General features: G+C 45.6%; 1 protein-coding gene across 1 annotated transcript in view; it reads left to right on the top strand.

Annotated features, from left to right (window-relative positions):
• The first annotated feature begins 687 nt into the window (after window positions 1–687).
• SNPH (syntaphilin) overlaps window positions 688–20,882 on the top strand; it is a 43,556-nt gene continuing 23,361 nt past the window's right edge. The window contains exons 1-2 of the mRNA XM_036751369.1: window positions 688–775; window positions 1,043–1,144. The gene's annotated coding sequence lies outside the window, so the exon portion shown is untranslated. The remainder of the gene's footprint in view (window positions 776–1,042; window positions 1,145–20,882) is intronic.

Consider the following 20,882-nt stretch of genomic DNA (forward strand, 5'->3'; position numbering starts at 1 on the left):
TGAAAATGTGTTTAATAGGAATATATGTGTAGGGCATATATCGGATTGCATGCCGTCTTGAGGAAGGAGGGGGGAGGAAGGGAGAGAAAATTTAAAGCTTTTGAAAATGAATGTTAAAAGCTGAAAATAAATATTTTAAAAGGAAAGCTTTTCCTAGGAGTTTGGATGTGAAAAGGAGAATGAGGAAACTGAGGTCCAAAATTGAGGGTGGTGTGTGTGTTTTCTCCTAAGGTCACAGAGCCGGATTGGGATGTTAAACTATAGATCTAGACCTGAAAGGTAGTTCATATTCCACACTTTCATTTTAAAGGGGGGAACTGAGGTCCCGAGGTTAAGTGACTTGCCAAGGGTCACACAATGTAATAAGTAGCAGAGTTAGGATTCAAACCCAGATCTTTTGATTCCAAACCCAGCACCCTTCCTGTTAGCCCACACTGCCGCCTAATTATAATCTCGTTCTCTTTCCACTAAGCTACAGGTGGGGAGGGAATCACGTTTCATGCTTATCCCAAGAGATGCTACAATTGAATACTTTCATCCTCTGGTTGCGCCTCTGCCAGGTGCCCACTATCTCTTTAAGAGGAAAAGTGAAGACAGACAAATTACGCAGCTGCATGTGAACAGACTGGCTCAGCCCTCCCTCCAGCCGGCTCTTCCCTTCCTCCTTTCCCTTGCTGCAGCCGAGCCAGCCACCTCCAGTAGGCGCTCCCGAGAGCGGCTCTGCTCAGCCGCAGCGGAGCAGCCCTGGCAGCCGCTGCTATGGAAGCCGAAGCAGGTGATGGGACTAGCTCCAGAGACCGCTGACCCCCGACCTCCCCTCTCTCCTTCTGTCCTCTCCTCTCCTCTCCCGTTAGGGCTCCAGCCTGGCCCCAAGCTGGGGACACCACCCTGAGTCTGCAGAGGGCAAAGGGTGTGGTGGGGGAGGGGAGAGACCCCTGGCATCTTGCCCTGGTGTCTGTAGGGAAGGGGCTTGCCCGTGGGAGGGACCACTGGCTCTGCCCCCTGTTGATGGGGGCTCATCCTCCTGTCTCCTGGGCCGCAGGTTGCTGAAGCGGAGTTGGCCGTCTGCAGCTGCTACTGCAGAGGCGCTGCGCCAAGCCGGGCTGAATCGTGTGAGCCGGTGCGGGCCGCTGAGCGGACTCAGGTGAGAGGAAAGGGCTGGGGATGGGGAAGGGGGGTCCGGGGAGGGGGGGGGGGAGATTGCACTGCATCACCGTGGGAGGGAAGCCTGCGGCCACAGCGGGGAGGAGGGGATTGAGGGAGCTGCGGTAGAATCCCTCAGAGAACGCTAGGCCCGGGAGGGGTTAGTCGTGACTCATCCTCCCCCCTCCCCTTCCCCTTCATTCCCCTGCATCCTCCCTTCTCCAGACCCCCTATAGCATAAGCAAAACTTAGTAGAGGCAGCCAGTGTTGATTGGGATGCGAAGATTAGCGTGTGTGTGTGTGTGTGTGTGTGTGTGTGTGTGTGTGTGTAGGAGGGTGTAATGCCCCCCTACAGAGATTGCTTCTACCCTCTACCCTTTCTCCTACATTATTCCTCTTCTGTTTTCCCCCTCATTCCCCCAGCATAAGAAAAACTTAGGGAAGAAGCAAGTGCTGATTGGAATGGGGTAGGGCAGATCAGGATAGATGAGGAGGGAGTTATGTGGAGTCAGACCCCGCAGAGATAAGGAAATGGAGGTCTTGGATCTTGGGAGTGGAGTGAGGAGTGAGAGGTAGTAGGGAGAGGGGAGTGGTGTGTGTATATATAGGGAAGGCTGGTGAGGTAGGGTATATATGTGGTGGTGTATATACAATATGGGGAAGACTGATGAGGTAACACCTTACTCTCCCCCCTCCCCAAGGTCAGTTCTTATAACCATCACTCAGGAAGAAACACTGAGGCCCCAAGGGTGGCCAGGCAAGTCTGGGAACACCTGGCCCCCTTTAGGGTAAAAGACTCAAAGGCTTGGTGTCTCCTGGAGGGACCTATGTCAGGAATCCCTCCCCCAGACCTTTACTAGGTCCTGGTGCTGATCTTCCCGTGTTCCTATTCTTGGTCCTTTTGACAGATGCTGGTCTAATCGTCTTTCCCAGATTTTCTTTCCTTTGCATAGAGGGAGGAGGTCCCCCTGAAACCTTCAAAAGACATTGCTGTGGGGTTGGGACTCATCCTATAGGGTGAGGAGAGTCAGATAATCCTGAAAAGTTGACAGCCCTTGAGTGCAGTGGGATATTGTAGGAAAAGCACTAGATTGGGAATCAGGATACCTGGGTGCTAATCCTGACTGTTGCTTTATTAGTCATGTGACTATGGCAAGTCATTTCCTTTTTCTGGACTGCATATTCTCTATCTGTGGAATGAGAAGATTGGATCAGATGATCTTTGTGAATTCTGCCCAAGCTGGTCCCGAATCTCCAGTGGAGAAGAAAAATGCCCTCTTCCCACAGCCCAGAATTTAAGCTTAGGCCAAGTTGCTTAGATGACTTGTGTATCAAACCTGCCTAAGGCCTGGGGTTGGAGCAGATGACCTCTTCTGACCCTAAGATCAGACAATTCCCTGGTGAAGCACTGACCTTGTAGGCCTAAAAAGAACAAAGGAGATGCCCTGACATGCATGCAGCCTCCTTTCCTGGCTCTCCTTTCTTCTTCTCTCCCTTCTTTCCCATCACACCTAGAGCTTTACCATTTGTGTTACTGTGCCTTCCTTAGGCCCTCAGGGAGCAGAATGGGGAGGGGGGAAGGTAGGTGACATGGACCACACACACACACACCCTCTTTTCTTTTCCAATCCAGTGCTGATGGTGTTTCTGCTAGGAGATAATGAAGGCCCAAGTCTGCCCAGGAGGGAGGGAAGCTGAGGGATAGACCATAATAGGATGTTTCCAATGCAAGGGTTTTGACAGACTCAAATGTAGAAATGTCTCCCTGTAGTAGGGAGGTTTCTTGGAGCATGCCCCAAGAAACCTTAGGGACCCTAGCTTCCACAGAGGATGGAAGAGCAAAGAAGTTGGGGGGAGGGGTGGGGAGAGATGAGTCATTAAGACTCCAATTTAAATGGTGAACACTTCTTTAACTACAACTCCCAAAGAACATTTAGTGAAACCATTTCCTCATTGACATTTTGCATCTGTCTCCCACTCTACCCCTCCCCCCTCCATATCTCCCCAAAGTAAGATACTTTCCTGCTCTGGATATTTTTTCCCAAAATGTATTTTCCAATAATCACCAGGTTTGAGTGCATAGCTTATAATGCTTTGAACTGTCTGTCCATGACAGTCCCTGCTCAATGCCGGAGAGAAATGGGGTCAAGTTCGAGAAAATTGAGCCGCCAGACCAAAAGAATGTATAAACCTGGATGTGCCAGTGGCTGACAGATGTTTTATCCTCCCCTCGGAGGCAGCATAGTGTAGTGGAAAGAATATAGAATATTATCCTTACACTTTGATATAAGGTTAGAACTCCATCCCTGCTGTGTACTAATCCATGGTCACACACTTAACCTATTTGTGCCTCATTTTCCTTATCTGTAAGATGAGCAGGATGAACTAAAAATTTCCAATAATAATAATAATAATTTGCATTGACCTATTATGGCAGGGTTTTGAAGCACTTTATATGAGATGCAGTGTGGGATGCTAGCCTCAGAGCCAGGAGGACCTGCATTCAAATCCTGCCTCTAAACCACACTGGCTATGAGATATTGGACAAGTCTCTTTATCTGGCAGTGCTCTAGGTAAATCCTTTTAGTTGCGGAGAAGGTGCCAACATGCATTAAGAGAGTTACCTCATCTAGTAGTTACCCGCACCAATGAAATCATCAGTCTGGTCCCTACCCCTAAAATATCTTATATCCATTGTTTTCTTTGATCCTATAACTGCTCTGTAAGGTACGTAGCGTACCATCGCGCTTCCAGATGAGGCAGCTGAAGATTACCTCTGATATGTTGTGACTCTGTGACATGGGGCAGATGCCAAACAGTAAAAGAAGCAAATGGGCCAGGACTGAGACGTTTACTTGTCTTCAGTCCCACTCAAAAGGCCTGTGGTGAATAGCCTTCTCTGAACTGCCATTAACTCACTTTGTGACCTCAGGCAAATCATTTCTCCTCTGTGGGCCTCAATTTCCTCATCTGTAGAGTAAAGGAGACAGATGACCTTATTTTTGATTATCTCTAAGATTCCTTCCTGTTGTTCACATTTTCTGTTTTGTATTCCTTGCTCTTATGAATTGAAAAAACAGCCTTGTCCCAGTATAAGGGAAAACAGTTGCATTAAGATAACCTGGCCTTACTCTCGGTACTGAACCTAGATGGAATCATATTTAAGTCCCCCTCCCCCACATACGGACTAGTTCCTGATATTTCAAGAGTGCTTCATAGTCATATTGGCTTCTCATATCAGCAGCATACAAGTTGCTATAAAGCCTTAGAAACCAACCAAGTTCAAGTCCATGACTGAGTCCCCAGGCAAGGAGGCATCTTTTCCAGTTCTTGTAGCTCTCCAGTGACAGAATTCCATGGGGGCCTTTGGAGAGCTTGTTCCATGACTTACTACTCTCATTCCTAACATCAATCCTCAGGAGGCTAATAGAGGTCTCTTTGGTGCTCAGAAAGTAAAGTGACTTGTCTAAAGTCACACAGACATTGGCCGATCTGGGATCAGTACGTGTGGGAAAGGGAAGGTCTGGATTTTCAATCCGTTTCTCAGTCCTATAAAGCACACGAAGTCCTCTGAAACCTAGGCCATCAGTACAGTTAGAGATCATTTCTGCATTTCCTGAGCAGCTAGTACTAAACAAAAGTTCAATTTGGCTAGCACAAAGCTAGTGCGTATATCCTGGGCAGAAATCCTCTGCTGATCTTCGGAAAACACAGTCACATTTGATACATTGCATCTTTATGTGGGGGCCTGAGTTTACCAGACCATTCCACACTTCTTATACCATCAATGGGTATTGAACAAGTGCCTGGGGTGTTCAACATCATCATACAAGGAGCTTTAAAGATCAGATTCAATCTTTATATTTTATAGAGTAGGAAACTAGGTCCCAAGGGAGAAAGGGACTTGTACAAGGTCATACAACTGATCAGTGGCAGACCTGAGACTAGAACCCAGGTCCCAAGCACTTTCCCCTGTAGCATTCCTCTGAATTGAGGAACCAAGGGATTGTCCATGAAACACTGTGGAGGAGAAGTCTCAAACCTAGGTTCAGCAGGCAGTAACCAGCTAGATGATGTTTGGCAAATTGTACAAGGGATTTGCATTTCAGATGCAGGTTGTTTGCACTGACCATTGAGGTCCTTTCCAGCATGAATGGAAGAGGATTGTCCTGTCCCCCTCAATCTGAGCTTCCATTTGGTCATGGCAGTAGATACCCCAAAGGATCCTCAGCTCTGGATTTTTTGTGTTCTAAGGTTCTAGTCTTTCTAGTACTAAGAGTTTGTAATTCCCTGATTTTGTCTGAGCAGAACTCTCTCTGTTGCCTCTATCTGCGCATGCCCCTGCAAGAATGCCATTGAGCATAGTTGTGGCATGATTGTTGTTCATAAGGTCCCTTTCCTACTTCTCTAGTTTTCTTGCAGTCATGGTGGATAGAAGGAACCAGACTTGTATCTTTCCTCTCCTTGACCTAGCAACAGTGGCATAAGTACTCAGACTCCTGTGTCCCCAGTTTGGGATATGCCCTCTGTGCCCTGTCAGCCTGTGTCACTTGGTGTAGGGGTAATTTTAGTCTGGGGTTGGCCAGGCCAGTGTTGTAGAAGGCTGTGCCATTAAGACCTTGGCTGGGGACAGTGGTAAGGCAGGGCGGCTTCTCTGAACAAGGCTCTGTAGAAATCCAGCAGAGGTGGGGACTTGGCAGGGCAGCCTGTGAAAGCTGGCACAGAAGGCTTCCTCCAGAGAGACGCAAGGAGAGGTTGTCTGGCAGCTACTGGCTTGGAGTGGCAGTTCTACCAGAAAGCAGCTGCCCTGGGGCTGGAGCCTGGCGGTGCTAGAACTGAACTGTCCGAAGGGTCAAAGGTAGGTGTGTTGTTGGGGGTGAGAGGAAGGGGGATGTGTCACGAAGGGATGGCAAAAGCCTTGGAGGAACTAGCCTGACCCAGGAATGTTATCTGTTGTAGAACTTTGTGACTTTGAGCTCTAAAGGGCCTTAGAAAACTAGTCCAGCGGCCTCATTTTCCAGAGAGGGGGGAGATGATTTTCCCAAGATCATGCAGGCACCAAAGCCAGCATTTGAATCCTAGTCCTCTGACTCCAAATCCAGTCCTGTTTCCAAGGCCTGACAGCTGCATCTGGTCCCCCAGATCCCCTGCGGGGGCCAGAAGGTGATCTACAGGAGGTCTTAGAAAGGATGAGTTCCCTCCCTGCAGGAGTTACTGGTGGTTATTGGACAGTAGATTCGGGAGGCCTCCTAAAATATTTATTGGAGTCCTAGGATTTCAATTTTGCATTCTGTCAAAATACTCAATGAGCCTCTACTCCAGGAAGAAAGCTCTACACTATGGAGACAGGGTAGTGTAATACATAGTCTCTCCCCTCAAGGACTTCACAGTCTAGCTCTGGTTCTGGTACCTATATAATGTGGAAAGCACAAAGAAACAATGCCATGAATGCCTTGGGGGGAGACATGATTGCTGCCCTCAGATATCTGAAATTAGAGTTAGGGAGAAAAAGGATTGCATGTGGTAGAACCTGTGGGCAAAAGTTACTGAGAGGCAGGTGTCAGCTTCACATAAACACAGTTCTAAGGAGTTCTTGCCTTGGGTAAGAGGTTGGATGAGACTTATTAACCCTTTCCATCTATGATATTCAATGATTATAAAGCATACATGAGTATAAACACATGTCTCCAAACCTGTGTAGGTAACTCGCAGTGTGGAAACTCCCTCCACAGATACAGATCAGTCAAGGGACAAAGAAAAGGTAAATAACTTGTGCATGGTCATACAGATAGTGTGTGTCAGAGGCAGAATTCAAACCCAGGTTTTCCTGATTCCAAAGCTGGCCTTTATTCAATCTGCCATTCTGCCCGTCTTTGGCAATATATAAATGCTCAAAATGATATAAACAGAAAGTAAGCATTATTAGATATTTTGAGGGTAAAAACAGAGAGGGCAGTGCTAGCCATCATTAAACTAGCCTGCCCCAAAGGCCAAGAGACAAAACCCTGGCTCTGCACGGACCACAAAGCTAATTAAAGGCAAATGAGTTTCTGGCCAACAGATAGACAATAGCTTGGCTAGGAAAAAAAAAACCCAGGTAGAATGATAGGATTCTGAACTAGCAGGAATGCTTAGAGATCTAGTCTAGTGCATTCTACAGGTGAGGAAACTGAGGCTCAGAGAAGGGGAATAACTTGCCCAAGGTCATATAGGTAGTAAAGAGTTGAGGGGCAGCTGGGTGGTGCAGTGAGTAGAGCACCATCCTGAAGTCAGGAGGACCTGAGTTCAAATCCAGTCTCAGACATTTGACACATGTACTAGCTGTGTGACCTTGGGCAAGTCACTTAAGCCCAATTGCCCTGACTTCTCCCCTCAAAAAAAAAAAAAGAGTTGAACAGGGATTTGAACCTAGGCCCTCTGACTCCATTTCCAGGGCTCCTCCCATTTCCTCTCTATCATTCAGCACCATCACGATAGAGTGTACCAGGGTCTGCTGCCTTCTCACTTGACCATAAATCATTCAATCAATCTGAACCTCAATTTTCTCTTTCTAAAATGGGCATAATCCCTTATGGGATGACGTGGAAGGAAGATGACTGAAAAAAGCTAGGTAGAAAAAAAGAAAAAGAAAATGCTGATATGGCACTTAGAAGCACCCATTAAATGCAAGTTCTGTTTGCCTAATCTGTTCTTGGTTATGTGTATTTTAAAGGGTGGAGCAGTTGCTATTTGCTCATGGGGAGGGGGACTGACCTTTTCCCAGACTACCCTGGCACCTGGTTTTCTTCTCTGTGTCTCTCCAGCTGAAATGAATTGGTTTCAAGAAGTTTTCCCCGCGATATTTCAACTACCCACCCCCAGCCCTGCCTTCTAACCTGGTAGGCTGACTCCTAAAACTGTCCCGCTGTCCCACCAAGAACATCATTCTCTGTAACTGGCTCATCAGCAGGTAGGTCTTCAGTCCTCCCTGAAGCCACTTCCAGATTTAGAATGTGATCTGGGGCTCAGAAGTGGACTTGCAGGGGTTCAGAGAGAACTGAAGAACTATCAGTGCAGCTGGTTAGATCGTGATGCTAATGAGACCAAAAAAGAGCCTGGGTTGGCCCTTTGCAGATGTCAATTAGCTTCTTTCTGTCCCTCAGCCTCCTCCCTCCATCCCCCACAATTCTTTGCAGATGCTTGCCGTTAGTCACAAGGGAGACTGCTGGGAAGGTGGATGGATGATTCGGAACAACCCAAACCCACTATGGGAGGCACCACAAAGTACCAGATTTCCTGAGTGTGGGCCAGGGAGCATTGATCCAACCATTTACACAGACTACTGGGGAAGGTGCACCCACTGGTCTTGAGAAGTTCCAATTTCAGCATTTAGTAGTTGTGTGAGGCTGGGCAAGTTGCTTAACCATTCTGAGTGTCAGTTTCAAACATTGGAAATTAGGAACAAAAAATACTTGTACTGCCTCTGTGAAGGGAGTTGTGAGTCAAGCATTTTGCCAATCCCTAAAGCTATTGAAATATGAGTTATAGTTATTAGTGTAGGTTCTACTAGTCACTTACTGTGTGACCTTGGATAAATCAATTCCCTTCTCCGAATCTCAGTTCTCCACTTCTGCAAAATAAAGGAATTGGGCTGGAGTAATGTTTCTTAAATTGTGCTGCAAGGAACCCTGAAACACCCTACATTTTTTTAAAAAAGAACCTTATATTGTTTATTAATAGGCATTAAAAATAATTTTAGAAGATTTTACTAAAAACTCAGAAAAAGTTTTGTTCAAAGTTTGAGAACCACTGCTTGATTAATTATCAGGTCCTACTTCTGAAGTACTAATACTTTCTCATACATACATACATACACACACATATTTATATACGTATACATATATATAGTGTATGTATACATAAGCCTCTGAACTAGATGCAGCTCAGAAGTGGTCAGACAGTTTAGTTGATTTGCCTGGGCCAAGGTTTCTTTCCATGGCCTGTTTAAGTGAGGGTTGCTCTCCTCAGAGGGAGTTACTAATGACCCAAAGTGGTATCTATTGAGTCTCCCATCATTTTATGTTACTTTTTGTTCCCTCATTCCCAGAGTTGGTTGCTGAGGGTACATGCTTGATATACTAAGTGGCCCTTATGAAGCAAGTCATGGGCAATCTGCTAATGCTAGACTTTGTCAGCTCATGGCTGCTACCTGTCCCAAGCATTAGAAATCACGAATATGTTGAGATTGTGGCTAAACTCTGGAGCTTGGTTGAGATTTTGCCTGGCATGTTGTTATGTGAAGGGGAGAGCCAGTTCTAAGACTAGGCTCTTTTTAAATATGTTAGGAGTTCCAGCAGATTCTCATGAGGAAATGTTTTAAATGATCTAGCACTCATCTCTAGTTGAGCAATCAAGTACCAGTTATACTCAAGAATAATAACACAGTACACATTTATAGCACTTTAGGTGGGATTGTCCCTGTTTTAGATATAGGGAAAGTAATTCTCAGACGGAGAAAATTATGTAAAATAATCTTTTAGCCTAGGATCTATTAAATTGGTTTTTTTTAAATATTTTGATAACTATTTCAAAATAATTGACTTTCTGTGAATTATCCTATCATCTGATTTTATTGTCCTATATAATTTATTTTATGAATTTCAAAACATTCTGCTGAGAAGGGGTCCATAGGCTTCATCATACTCATAAAGGTGCCTATGACACAAAAAGGTTATGAATCTCTGACTTAGAATTATGAACTCATAGGATGTTCATATTGAAAGGGACCTTAGAAGACCATCAGGTTTAGTCTTCTCAAATGTCCAAGGTCCAATAGGTCATAAGGTTGAGAACTCAAATCCTCTGACTCCAGGTCCAGTCTTCTCTCCACTAAATGATGTCCAAGAAATCCTGTAATCAGGAAGACCTAAAACCAGCCATGGTCTCCTGCTCTCCCCTCACAGTTAAAGCTAGCAGAGATGGAACTGTGAGCCCTGCTGAAATCCAGTGGCCTTGGAGGCGATGAAAGAAGACAGCTAGATGCACAGAAACTAAGAAAATTGGTGTGACAGGAATCAGATGTGGTTTGTGGAGGGAACCAAGAGAAGCTGGCAAGCTGTAAAGGACAGTGCAGGAAAGACAGCATGCCAAGCATCTGAGAGAATTGGTTTCACACCTCAGTTCAGATAGGAGATGTTGATCAGCCTAGACTAGCACCAGACTCCTGAAGCCCCAGGACATTGAAAGGAAATAGATGAGCCTGATTTCAACACTGCTCTAGCTCTGCCTCACCTAAATCCAATTCACACACAAGTCAAGACATCACACGTTACATTGTGGTGTCATCAGTCCTCTTAGAAAATGAAGGATGAACGAGACAGATCACACAGCTCTAGGTATAGTCTGAGCAAGGTTTGGACTTATAAAATCACAAATCCAGGCCTAGAAGGGACCTCAGAGACCATGAGGTCCTATCCCCCTTCCCTCATTTTTCACTTGAGAAAAGTCGGACATTAGGTGCTTGCCCAAGGTCCTACAAATAGTATCAGAGGTGAGATCTGGGCCTAGGTCATCTGACTTCAGTGCCAACAGCATTCTCTCCACTGTACTGTGGTAAGCTGCATCTCAGGGTGAAAGTAGGATGGTGTCAGAGATTTAAAAATAAGGGATTCCACAATTATTCAGACTGACACCCTCATTTCTGAACGTAGAAGATTTTCTATTCATTTTGTGTACTTTGCATATTCTGGTTTGATTATAGTGTTTATGTCTCATTGGTTCTACTAGATTATAAACTTCCTGAGAAGAGGGCCTTTGTCTTCTTCATCTTTTTATCTCCTTCAAAGCAAAGCACAGGGCATTTTGCACATATAGGAGGTAATTATTAAAGGAGTTTTTGAATCAATGAACTTTGCAGATAAGTGCCATGAACAAGACACTCCATCTCTCAGCCCTGGGCATTTTCTCTGACTGTCTTCCATGTCTGGAATTCTCTTCCTTCTCATCTCCACCTGCTGGCTTCTTTAGTGTACCAACTTCAGGATACCTTCCTCAATTCTTAATTCTAGTACCTTTCCTCTATTAATTATATTAATTAATTATCCTGTATGAAGCTTATTTGTACATATTTGTTTGCTTATTATCTCACCCATTAGATTGTGAGCTACTAGAAGGCAGAACTGTCTTTTACCTTTCTTTGTATCCCCAGTGTTTAGCACAGTGCCTGGCACATAGTAGGTTCTTGATAGATGCTTTTTGATTAATAAGTAATGAACTAAAGACGAGAGAAGGGAACTGATTTCCCAAAGTTACACACTCAAGTTAGTGGCAAAGTGGGGCTATCAAATTGATCTGATAGTCTGTCTCTGAGAATGGGATGCTGGGAGCTGTCTCCACAGAGGGTTGAAGGAAGAAAGGATACTCTTCTTCCAGCCTAAGAGGATATGTGGTCCTTATTGAGTGGTTGGCTTTAGCCAAGTACAACAGTTCACTCTGCTCCTTGAGGGCAGGAACTGTGTCTATAAATCTTGTTTCTCTTGTATTTCCCTTGCCCCGCCCCTTATCTGGGGAATATGTAGTGGATATTTGGTAAATATTTGGTTGAGTTAATAAATGGCATGGTCACTGGCTACAGCTATTAGCTACCCCATACCCTCTAGGGAGACAGCTGTGGCACAGTACAAAGAAGATTAAACTGAGAATCGAGAAACCCCGGTTCTAGTCCTGACTCTGCCATTAACGTGAAGTGTGACCTTGGACAAATCACTTCCCCTTTCTGGCCCAAATTTCCTCTTCTGTAAAATGATATGGTTGAAGCAGATAGCTCATCAGCTTCTGTTCCGTCACCCATCATTGAGATAGCATGGTATAATGAAATGTGCATGGGCTCTTAGAGGAGGCAGAGGACCTGAGTTCAAACCCCACTTCTGACACTTATGCCCTGTATAACACCAGGCAGATCACTTAACTTCTCTGGGTCTCAGCTTCCTCATGTGTTACATGAGGGAAGAATACTATATGGCCTCTGAAGTCACTTTTAGTTCTAAATTTGGGATCCTGTGGTCATGCACACATGTTTCTTTGTATGTAAGTAATCTGAAAAATGCTTAGGATAAGGAGCCTCTTAGAAGGCAAAAATTATGCCTTTGGGGATTGGTTTCCATCCCCAGTCAAGGGTCTTATAAAAATTGAAACCTTTGATTGTTATGCAGGGTTCTACCATGAGCCTTGATGACTTTATCAGCTCCAGAATGGGATAATCAGTGGCCAGGGTCACCAAGGGATTGCCATCTGGTGGATAACACACTTGCCAGTTGCAGAAAGCAGCTTGGCACTAATAGTTCCCAGAGCTTCTGGCCTGTCTCTGAGCCCAAAGAGCTCAGTCTTGGTGATCCATCTTCACCATTTGAAGTGTCGTCACAGAGGAGGGGGTGTCTGGAGAGGGTTGGGGACATTTCCCAAGATGGTAGGCTGGTGAGGGCTAGGTACCTTCTGGTTTGGACCAAGGGGTCTGGGTGAGTGTGACACAGTGGAAAGTGTGCTATGGACCCAGAGATCTTGTCATTTACTATCTGTGTGATCTTGAACAAGGCACTTAAACTTCTCTGAGGGACCTGATTAGTCTAGATTCGTAGATCTGTGATCCCAGGGCCAGACCACTCTTGTGTCTTGTTCTGTCATATTTTAACAGGGACACTGACGAACTAGAAGGTGTATCCCTAATGCTGAGTACAGTGCCTGGCACATAATAAGTGCTTCATAAATGTCCACTGATTGATTGACTGTCCTGAGTAGGATTAAGGAGGAAGAGATTAGAAGCAATTTCACATAAGGATCAGTCAAAGAACTGGGATAATCCACCTGGGGAAAGAGAACATTTAGAGGCAAGATAGTGGTCTTCAAATACCTGAAGGGCTGTCACAGTCTTCTTGGCTCCAAAGAGAGCGATGAATGAAATTTGCCAAATTTCAACTCACTATGGTAAGAACTTCCCAACAATGAAGGGGGTTCTCTGGGGGCAAAGGTGAGGGTCCTGTCATCGGAGGCTGCATGAACACTTGTTGGGGAGATTATGGAGGCAGTTTCTGTGTAGGGTAAGAGGGTGGACCGCATGACCCCTGAGATCTCTCTCAGCTCTTCCTGCCTCCAGTGAAGATGGGCTGAGATTGTACCTCTTGTGCTAGGTAGAAGGTAGGAGTTCATGCATTCAAAGGTCATGTCAGAGTCTCTTTCAGGATTCTTCTCCTCTATCCCTCAGAGGTGGGAGGAAGAGGTTGCCATGGTCATCTGGGAAAGGAGTAAAAAACTCACCTTCTAATAACAGTGACGTTACATGACATTTGCACTTGATTTTACAAAGCCGTTCTAGGTCATTATTCATTGTGATCCTCTTTAGGACCGTGGGAGGGAACCAGAGCAAGGAATCAGGAAATCAGGAAACTGAGGCCCAGATTGGGGAAGTGGTTTGGCCAAGGTCACACAGCAAGCCAGTAGCAGACAGAGGACTAGAAAACCTGGGAATTCCTGGCACAATGTCACTTCCACTGTACCCCCTGTCCTTTGTTTCTACTTTCTTTGCTAACTATCCTCCAAACGTAGAACACATCCTATTCCTTCCCCCTCCTCCTAGCCCTCATCCTCACCACATGGAGCCAGAGCTTGGGGCCAGACGTGCCCCCTGGTCCTAGCCTCCTGGACTTACAGGAAAGAGGCTGTGCAGAAGCATCAGGGGGACAAGAAGTCCTTGAGGGCTAGACTTGATACTATGGCAACCCTTTGGATTCATCGTACCAAACTCCCGGGGCTGCCTCATCTCTGTGCATGATGCAGGGGGGAGCCTGGCCCGGGAAAGGAGGCCTGATATCTTCCGAGTCCAGCCTGTAAGCAAGCTGCAAAATCAAGGGCCTCCTTAAGGAAATCCCAGGAGCCAACAACCCATTAGAATATTGTTTCTCACTGAGTCAGGGGCTGAAAACTGATTCTGTCTCTGCTCCCTAGTAGGTCAAGGAGGGAGGGTTCCTGTGTTTTCCTCACAGGAAAGGCTATTGGCTTGCTGGAGACAGTGAAGTCAAGTATTTACTAAGTGCAAATGTTTACACATGCAGCATTCCTCAGTGCTTCTAGGACCTGTGGTTTCATCCTCCTCTGACTGAGCCCCTTCACATTCTAGTTTCATAAATAGCCATAACCAAAAGAGAGGCTGCTCCTTAGACAACAGATATGTGGTCCATTAACTGTCTCACACGTGAGCCCTCTCTGGCTTGGTAGGGCCTGCTAGAATTGGTACCTTGCTAGCTTGGCCTTTGAGAAGCCAAGGTCATTGCCTCACCTTGAGGAGGCACGAGAAAAGGACTTCAGTGACATAACGAGTACAACAAATTCTTGTTCTCTCTGGAACGCTCTCCTGTCCCCTGGCCATAGGTCTAAAGCTCTCAGGGAAGAAGCCAAGTGTAATTAGCTTCAATGACAGGAAAGTTAGGAGTAGGCACAGGGAAAGAGAGGTAGTAGTATCATGTAGTGGAAAGATTTCGAAAGAAATGGCCCCGATTTAAATCTCAGCTTTGCTATTTTTACTATCTATGAGCTGGAGGAGATGCGGCTGCCTGCGAGAAGTGTTTAGCTGGGAATTGGTGAGCTCTTGCTTCCTGAAAGTAGTTCTCCTCTGGCTCTAACTTCCATAGGTTCTGGGCTAGAAAGTAGAATGGAAGCTCCTTGAGGCCAGGCACAGCACAACTTCATTTTTGTCTTCCTATCCCCAGAAGCTAGTACCATGTCTTGCACATAGCTGCTGCTTAATAAACATTTGTTGAATTTAAAGTGTGATCGATCAACAAACCTTTATATGGAGCACCTACTACATGCCCTGGGAGATATAAGACATGATCAATCCCAGATAGTGCATGACTAATGTCAAGTTAATGGTAGTACAGCAAAGGCCACAACTATGGGGAAAGAGAGATCCCCAAGGATTGGGATAGCCAAAGAAAGCTTCCTGGGGGATAGAGGAGATTGTGGCCAGGAGAAATGAAGAGGTAGGAATTGTAAACCTTTTCTTAAGGGATAAAATGCAGCCGTGACATAGTGGAGAGAGAGAGCTGACCTCTGAGTCAGAAGGACTTGAGTTCAGATCCACCCTCTGACCTAGGCTTTGTGACTCTGAGCAAGTCACTTAACCCCTCAATGTTCCCAGACAACACTTGAAGACTATAGGTGACCAGGCAGATGCAGACCAACATTGGTAGAAGGAATTTTCTCATCCAAAAAGTTTCCTATATCAGTGAAATTAGAGGTGTAGTCCCTATCCTTTTCCCTTTCTGGGCACAATCAGTTCAGTAGAGCACCTAATTTGCATAAGCAAATAGGAGATAAGGATGGGTAGGACTAGTCTAAGAGCAGCTAGGTGGTGCAGAGGATAAAGCTCCAGGCCTGGAGCTGGGAAGACTCTTCATGAGTTCAAATACAACCTCAGACACTTAATTAGCTGTGTGACTCTGGGCAAGTCACTTAACCCTGTTGATCTTAGTTTCCTCATCTGTAAAATGAGCTGGAGAAAGGAATGACAAACTACTCCGGTATCTCTGCCAAGAAAAGCCAAGAAAACCCCAGATGGAATCACTAAGAATAGGACTTGACTGAACATCAATGAAAGGATTAGTGAGTCCACAGGGTGACGCAACAGTCAAAAAAGCTAATGACTGTAGATGGCATTAAGAGAACCAGAGTGTTCAGAACTGCACAAGAAACAGTCCCACTAGGTTCTGTTCTGGTTAGACCCCATTTGGAATATTCTGTTGAGTTCTGGACAACATATTTTTAGGAAATGTATTGACAAACCAAAGCCCATCAAGAGGAAGGTGGCCAGGGGGCAGCTAGGTGGTGCAGGGAGTAGAGCACCGACCCTGGAGTCAGGAGAACCTTAGTTCAAATGTGGCCTCAAACACTCGACACACTTACTAGCTGTGTGACCTTGGACAAGTCACTTAACCCCAATTGCCCTGCCTTCCCCCCTCCAAAAAAAAAAGAGGAAGGCGGCCAGGACAGTGATAAGGCTGGATAAGGATCCGTGCAGAGATCTGAGACATAGAGCCTTTGAAAAGACCGAGGAAAGACTATGACAGCTATCTTCAAGTAGATTAGAGTTATTATGAGTAAGAAGGAAATAGAGCATAGGCAAGTTACCTTCCCTCTCTGAGCCTGTTTCCTTCTTGGTAAAATGAGGAAAATAATACTTGTGCTACCTACCTTGTGGGGTTCTTGTGTGTGAAAAGTGCTTTGTAACCCAAAAAGCCTACAGAGATGTGAGTTGCTTAATCTGGCTGACTTCCTAATTCTGTTTGGCCTGTGGGTGGGCGGAGGGAGGCAGGAATAGGATCAATAAATAAGTAAAAGCTACATGGAGGTAGATTTCAGCACAATATTAGATGTTAACAGAACTATGCAAAAATGGAGTGGAGAGTGAGTTCATTACCATCTGATAGATTCAAGCAGAGATTCAGTGCCCACCTTTTGGAAAGACTGCAGAAGACAATCCTACTTCAGGGATGGGTCGGATTCTCATCCTCCAAGGCCCTGACCAGCTTAAGATTCTATAATTCTCTAGAATTCAAATAGGTGGAAAATATCTCAGGTTGGGAAGAAGGTATGAGTAATGTCCAGAACTAGTAATGAGTTCATGCTATTCCTAGGGTAATGAAGAGCTTGGCCAGGCTGAAGCATAATTTCCACAGGAGAGCAGGACATAAGTTTCACCAGGAAGCTTGGGAAGACTCGGATGAACTGATGCAAAGTAAAGGAAGCAGACTGAGAGATGAGAGAAGAGATATGAGAGGGCGCTTGAGTCCATAGGCTCCACCAGATTGCCAAAGGGGCCCATAATGCAAAAAAGGTTGAGTCCCTGTTATAGGAGATAATTCTCTATTAAGGGGAGAAAAGAAAAATCCATTAATAAATTTACAAAATGTAAAAATCAATAAAAAATTATTTTTATGAAAAAAATAGACAAGGTTAGAGAAGGGCCAGATGGAGGAGAGCCTAAAGTGGCAAAAATGTCTTGATCCTATAGTTAATGAAGAGCCAGGGAAGATGTTTGAGTGTGGAGTGACACAATGAAAGTGACATAAAATCTTACATTTGGATTCCAGGAATCAGCTTCAAAACTCCAAGATGAGGAACGTGTAGTTAGGTAGCAATTTGTTTTTAAAAAATCCAGAGTTTTAGTGGATTACAACTTCAGTAAGAGTCAGCAATCTGATATATCAGTCAAAAAGAAAAAAGCTAATTTGATGTTGGGCTACATTAAGAGAGGCATAACTTTCAAGAATTAGGGAATAGGCGCAGCCAGGTGGTACAGTAGATAGAGCACCAGCTCTGGAGTCAGGAGAACCTGAGTTCAAATTCAGCCTCAGACACTTGACCCTGGGGAAGTCACTTGACCCCAACAGCCTTGCAAAAAAAAAAATAGGAGGAAATAGTCCCTTAATATTCTGTCCTACTCAGACCACTTCTGGAATATGGTATTGAGTTCTTGATGATAAAGGTTAGGAGGGACATTGCCATCTTCTGAATGCTCTCCACTTGATTGACTAGGATGGTCAAGGCCCTTAAATCCATGTAACATGAAGATCTCTTGGAGGAACTGAGGATGTTTATCCAGAAGAAGAGAAAACAGACCAGGGGAGGGGGTGAGGGACATGATGGCTGCCTTCAAGTATTTAAAGAATTGTCATATGGAAGAGGGATTAGATGAGTTTTATTTGGCTCCAGAGTGCAGAACCAGGAGCTTTGGGTGGAAATTGCAAAGAAGAGAATTTAGACTTAATGTCAGGAAGAACTTCCTAATGTTTAGGGCTGCCTGTAAGTAGAATGGGCAGCCCCAGGAGGTAGTGGGGTCCCCTTCCTTAATGGAAGTCTTTAGGCAGAGGTGGAATGACCACTGGTTACATATGCTACAGTGGAGATTCTTTTCAGCTGTGGGTTGAACTGAATGCCTTCTGGGGTTCTCCATTCCCCATGGCTCTGCCAGAAACTCCCAAACTGTAGTGTTTCTTGCAGGCTGATGGAAGGCAGAGAACAGGGATTTTAGCAAGGAGGTTATTTGTATCTACGTGTGCTGTCCTTATCACAACCTAACTCCCTATGGCCTCTCGGTTTCCTTTCTGTATTCCATGTTGAGCACATACCTGGAGCCAAGCGTCATGGTGACAGAATGTCACGGTGGCAGTCTTTTCTCTCTGGAGACTTTTGGGGCAGAGAGAGACCCCAGAGAATTATTGAATGGAAAGGGCTAGGAGTTTCCAATTCGGGGATCTGAGAGGAAAAGGGAGAGAGTTCTTGCATGTCCTTGAAGACATTAAAACCATTGGTTGCATGGCCTTAACTGTCCCCTTCCTGGCAGAGACTTAGGGGACATGTCCTTGCCACTGAAGCAGCTTGTCAGCCGTGAAAAGTCACCAACGGAAATTATTCCAAGAAGGATCTCCCTGTGAAGCTGCTAGCCCCAGACAGCCAAAAATGCCTCCCCACAGTGCTTCCAGGAAAAGGGGGACACTGCGCTAGAGAGAGCATGGTGTAGGGGAAGTGCCTTGGACTGATCTAGAAATCTGCGTTCTGGTTCTGGTTCTACCCCTGACTTGCTGTGTAACCTTGGGCAAGTCACTTTTCCCCTCTCTGGGTCTCTGCTTCCTCCTCTGTAAAGTGAGTGGAGTTGGACTAGATAACCCCTAAGGAACCTTTGAGCTCCAACCCTCTGCATTCTAAGATACCTTTCTGCCCATTCTGTCTTTGCTCTGTGAACCGTTGTATCTATAAAGTTCTGTGAATCTAAGTCTTTATTTAAAGTACTGTGTCCCCAGTCCTGTGCTAGGCTCTAGAGGGAATCGGAGAAGCTGAATCAATCAGTAGACATTCATAAAGTGCCTACTATGTGCCAGGCACTGTGCTAAGTATTGGGGAAACAAAAGGAGGCAAAAGATAGTCTCAGCCCTCAAGGAGCTTACAGTCTAAGGGGCATTGAAGTCAGTCTGTTGCCTCTGAGAGCTCCCAGTCTTGCTGAAGAAGATGAGGCTTTTGTACATGAAACAGTTAAATAGCAGTCTAAGTCTGTGTGCAATTAAAGACCAGATGAATGAATGGGACAGGCAGTAAGTGCTCTCAGTTGAGTTGGGAAGAAAAGACTCTCCGCCATACAGGAAACATTAAGTGCTAAGGGTTGTAGTGGAGATTGAAAGTGTAATAATACAAGTTCTAAGGGGAATAGGTGGGGTTCGAGGTTCTAGCCTGGAACAGGGTAGTCAGGGAAGGTTTCTGGGGGAGATGGGTGGACTATGGAGAGCTGGAGAGGACAGGGAATATGTTCTAAATGAGGTAAATAGGGAACAATTCCTCTTCCCTCCTATGACCCCTTCCCCCCCACATACCTCCCTCCAGGCCCCAGCAAGATTTATTCTCAACGAGATCCCTTCCTTCCTCCAGAGCACCTGAAAAGCTTTAGTTGTGTGGCATCAGTTGGCAGAGCAGCTTAGACAGCAGGTGGGGGGAGGGGCAGACCTGGGCCAGGAAGCCCCGGTAATAAAAGGACCACTTTGTATGCTGGGGGAAATGAATTGGCTACTTCAGTTTGCTGACTATAACCCAACTGGCAGGTCCAGAAAGGCCAAAAATAGCCCCCAACCAGAAGGAGGGGAAGGGAATGCTAGGCACAGTGAACCAATATCCCTGGATAGGCCTCAGAACCCAGAGGACTTAGAGACAAGGAGAGGTTGGTGTAGCTTATAATGTCTCTTGTACACATGGGACGGGCAACCTTGCCCCAGAGCCCCCACTTACAATTAATACCTGTGCAACCAAAGGCAGGGCAGCTTCCTCAGAAATACAGAAACTTGGAGGCTGGTGGCCTTTTCCTGCCTTCTACATCTCTCACTATCCAACTCTAATGGCTCGGTCTGCATATGGCATATAGCCAGGTGGTGCGGTGGATACGAATGCTAACTTGGAATCAGGAAGACTCATCTTCCTAAATTCAAATCCAGCTTCAGACACTTACTAGCTGTGTGACCCTGGGCAGATCACTTAACCCTGTTTGCCTCTGTTCTCTCATCTGTAAAATGAGCTTTTCACAAAAAGTCACACACAACTGAAGCCACTCAGCAACAACAAAATGGATCAATATCTGATCCAGTATCTGGCCCGTCCCTCCTCAAAAGCAATGATAACTTCTGCCTTTGGGAAACAGGAGGAGGGCCATGCTGTTCCCTTGCCTACATAAGAGGCATGTTGTTGTTCTTGTAGTCACGTCCAGCCCTTCATGACCCCATTTGGGGTTTTTTTTTTGGCCAAGATATCATGGTGGTTTGCCATTTCCTTCTCCAGCTCATTTTACAGATGAGAAAACTGAGGCAGACAGGTGTAAGTGACTTGCCCAGGGTCACACAGCTAGTAAGTGTCTGAGGCCAGATTGCACCTGGGTCTTCTTGATTCCAGGCCTGGAACTCAATTCACTGTGCCTCCTAGCTGTCCCTACATCAGAAGACAATTGGGCTAGAATTACATTTCTTCAGCACACCTCAGATGTGGGTAATCTAGGGGAACAATACTTTAAGCCCAGGATAAAAGACACTTCCTGATCACTCACAAGGAAAGGTGATATTTGGCTTACTTCTATCAGCTTATCTTCTTCCCACCAAACACTAGTTACACCAGAGACCATCATGAATAACTGGCACGCCTCTTCATCAAAGTAAACGGCAAGTAGAAATTGGGGAATG

Source organism: Trichosurus vulpecula, chromosome 3 (assembly GCF_011100635.1).
Source record: "Trichosurus vulpecula isolate mTriVul1 chromosome 3, mTriVul1.pri, whole genome shotgun sequence".
Classification (NCBI taxonomy): domain Eukaryota; kingdom Metazoa; phylum Chordata; class Mammalia; order Diprotodontia; family Phalangeridae; genus Trichosurus; species Trichosurus vulpecula.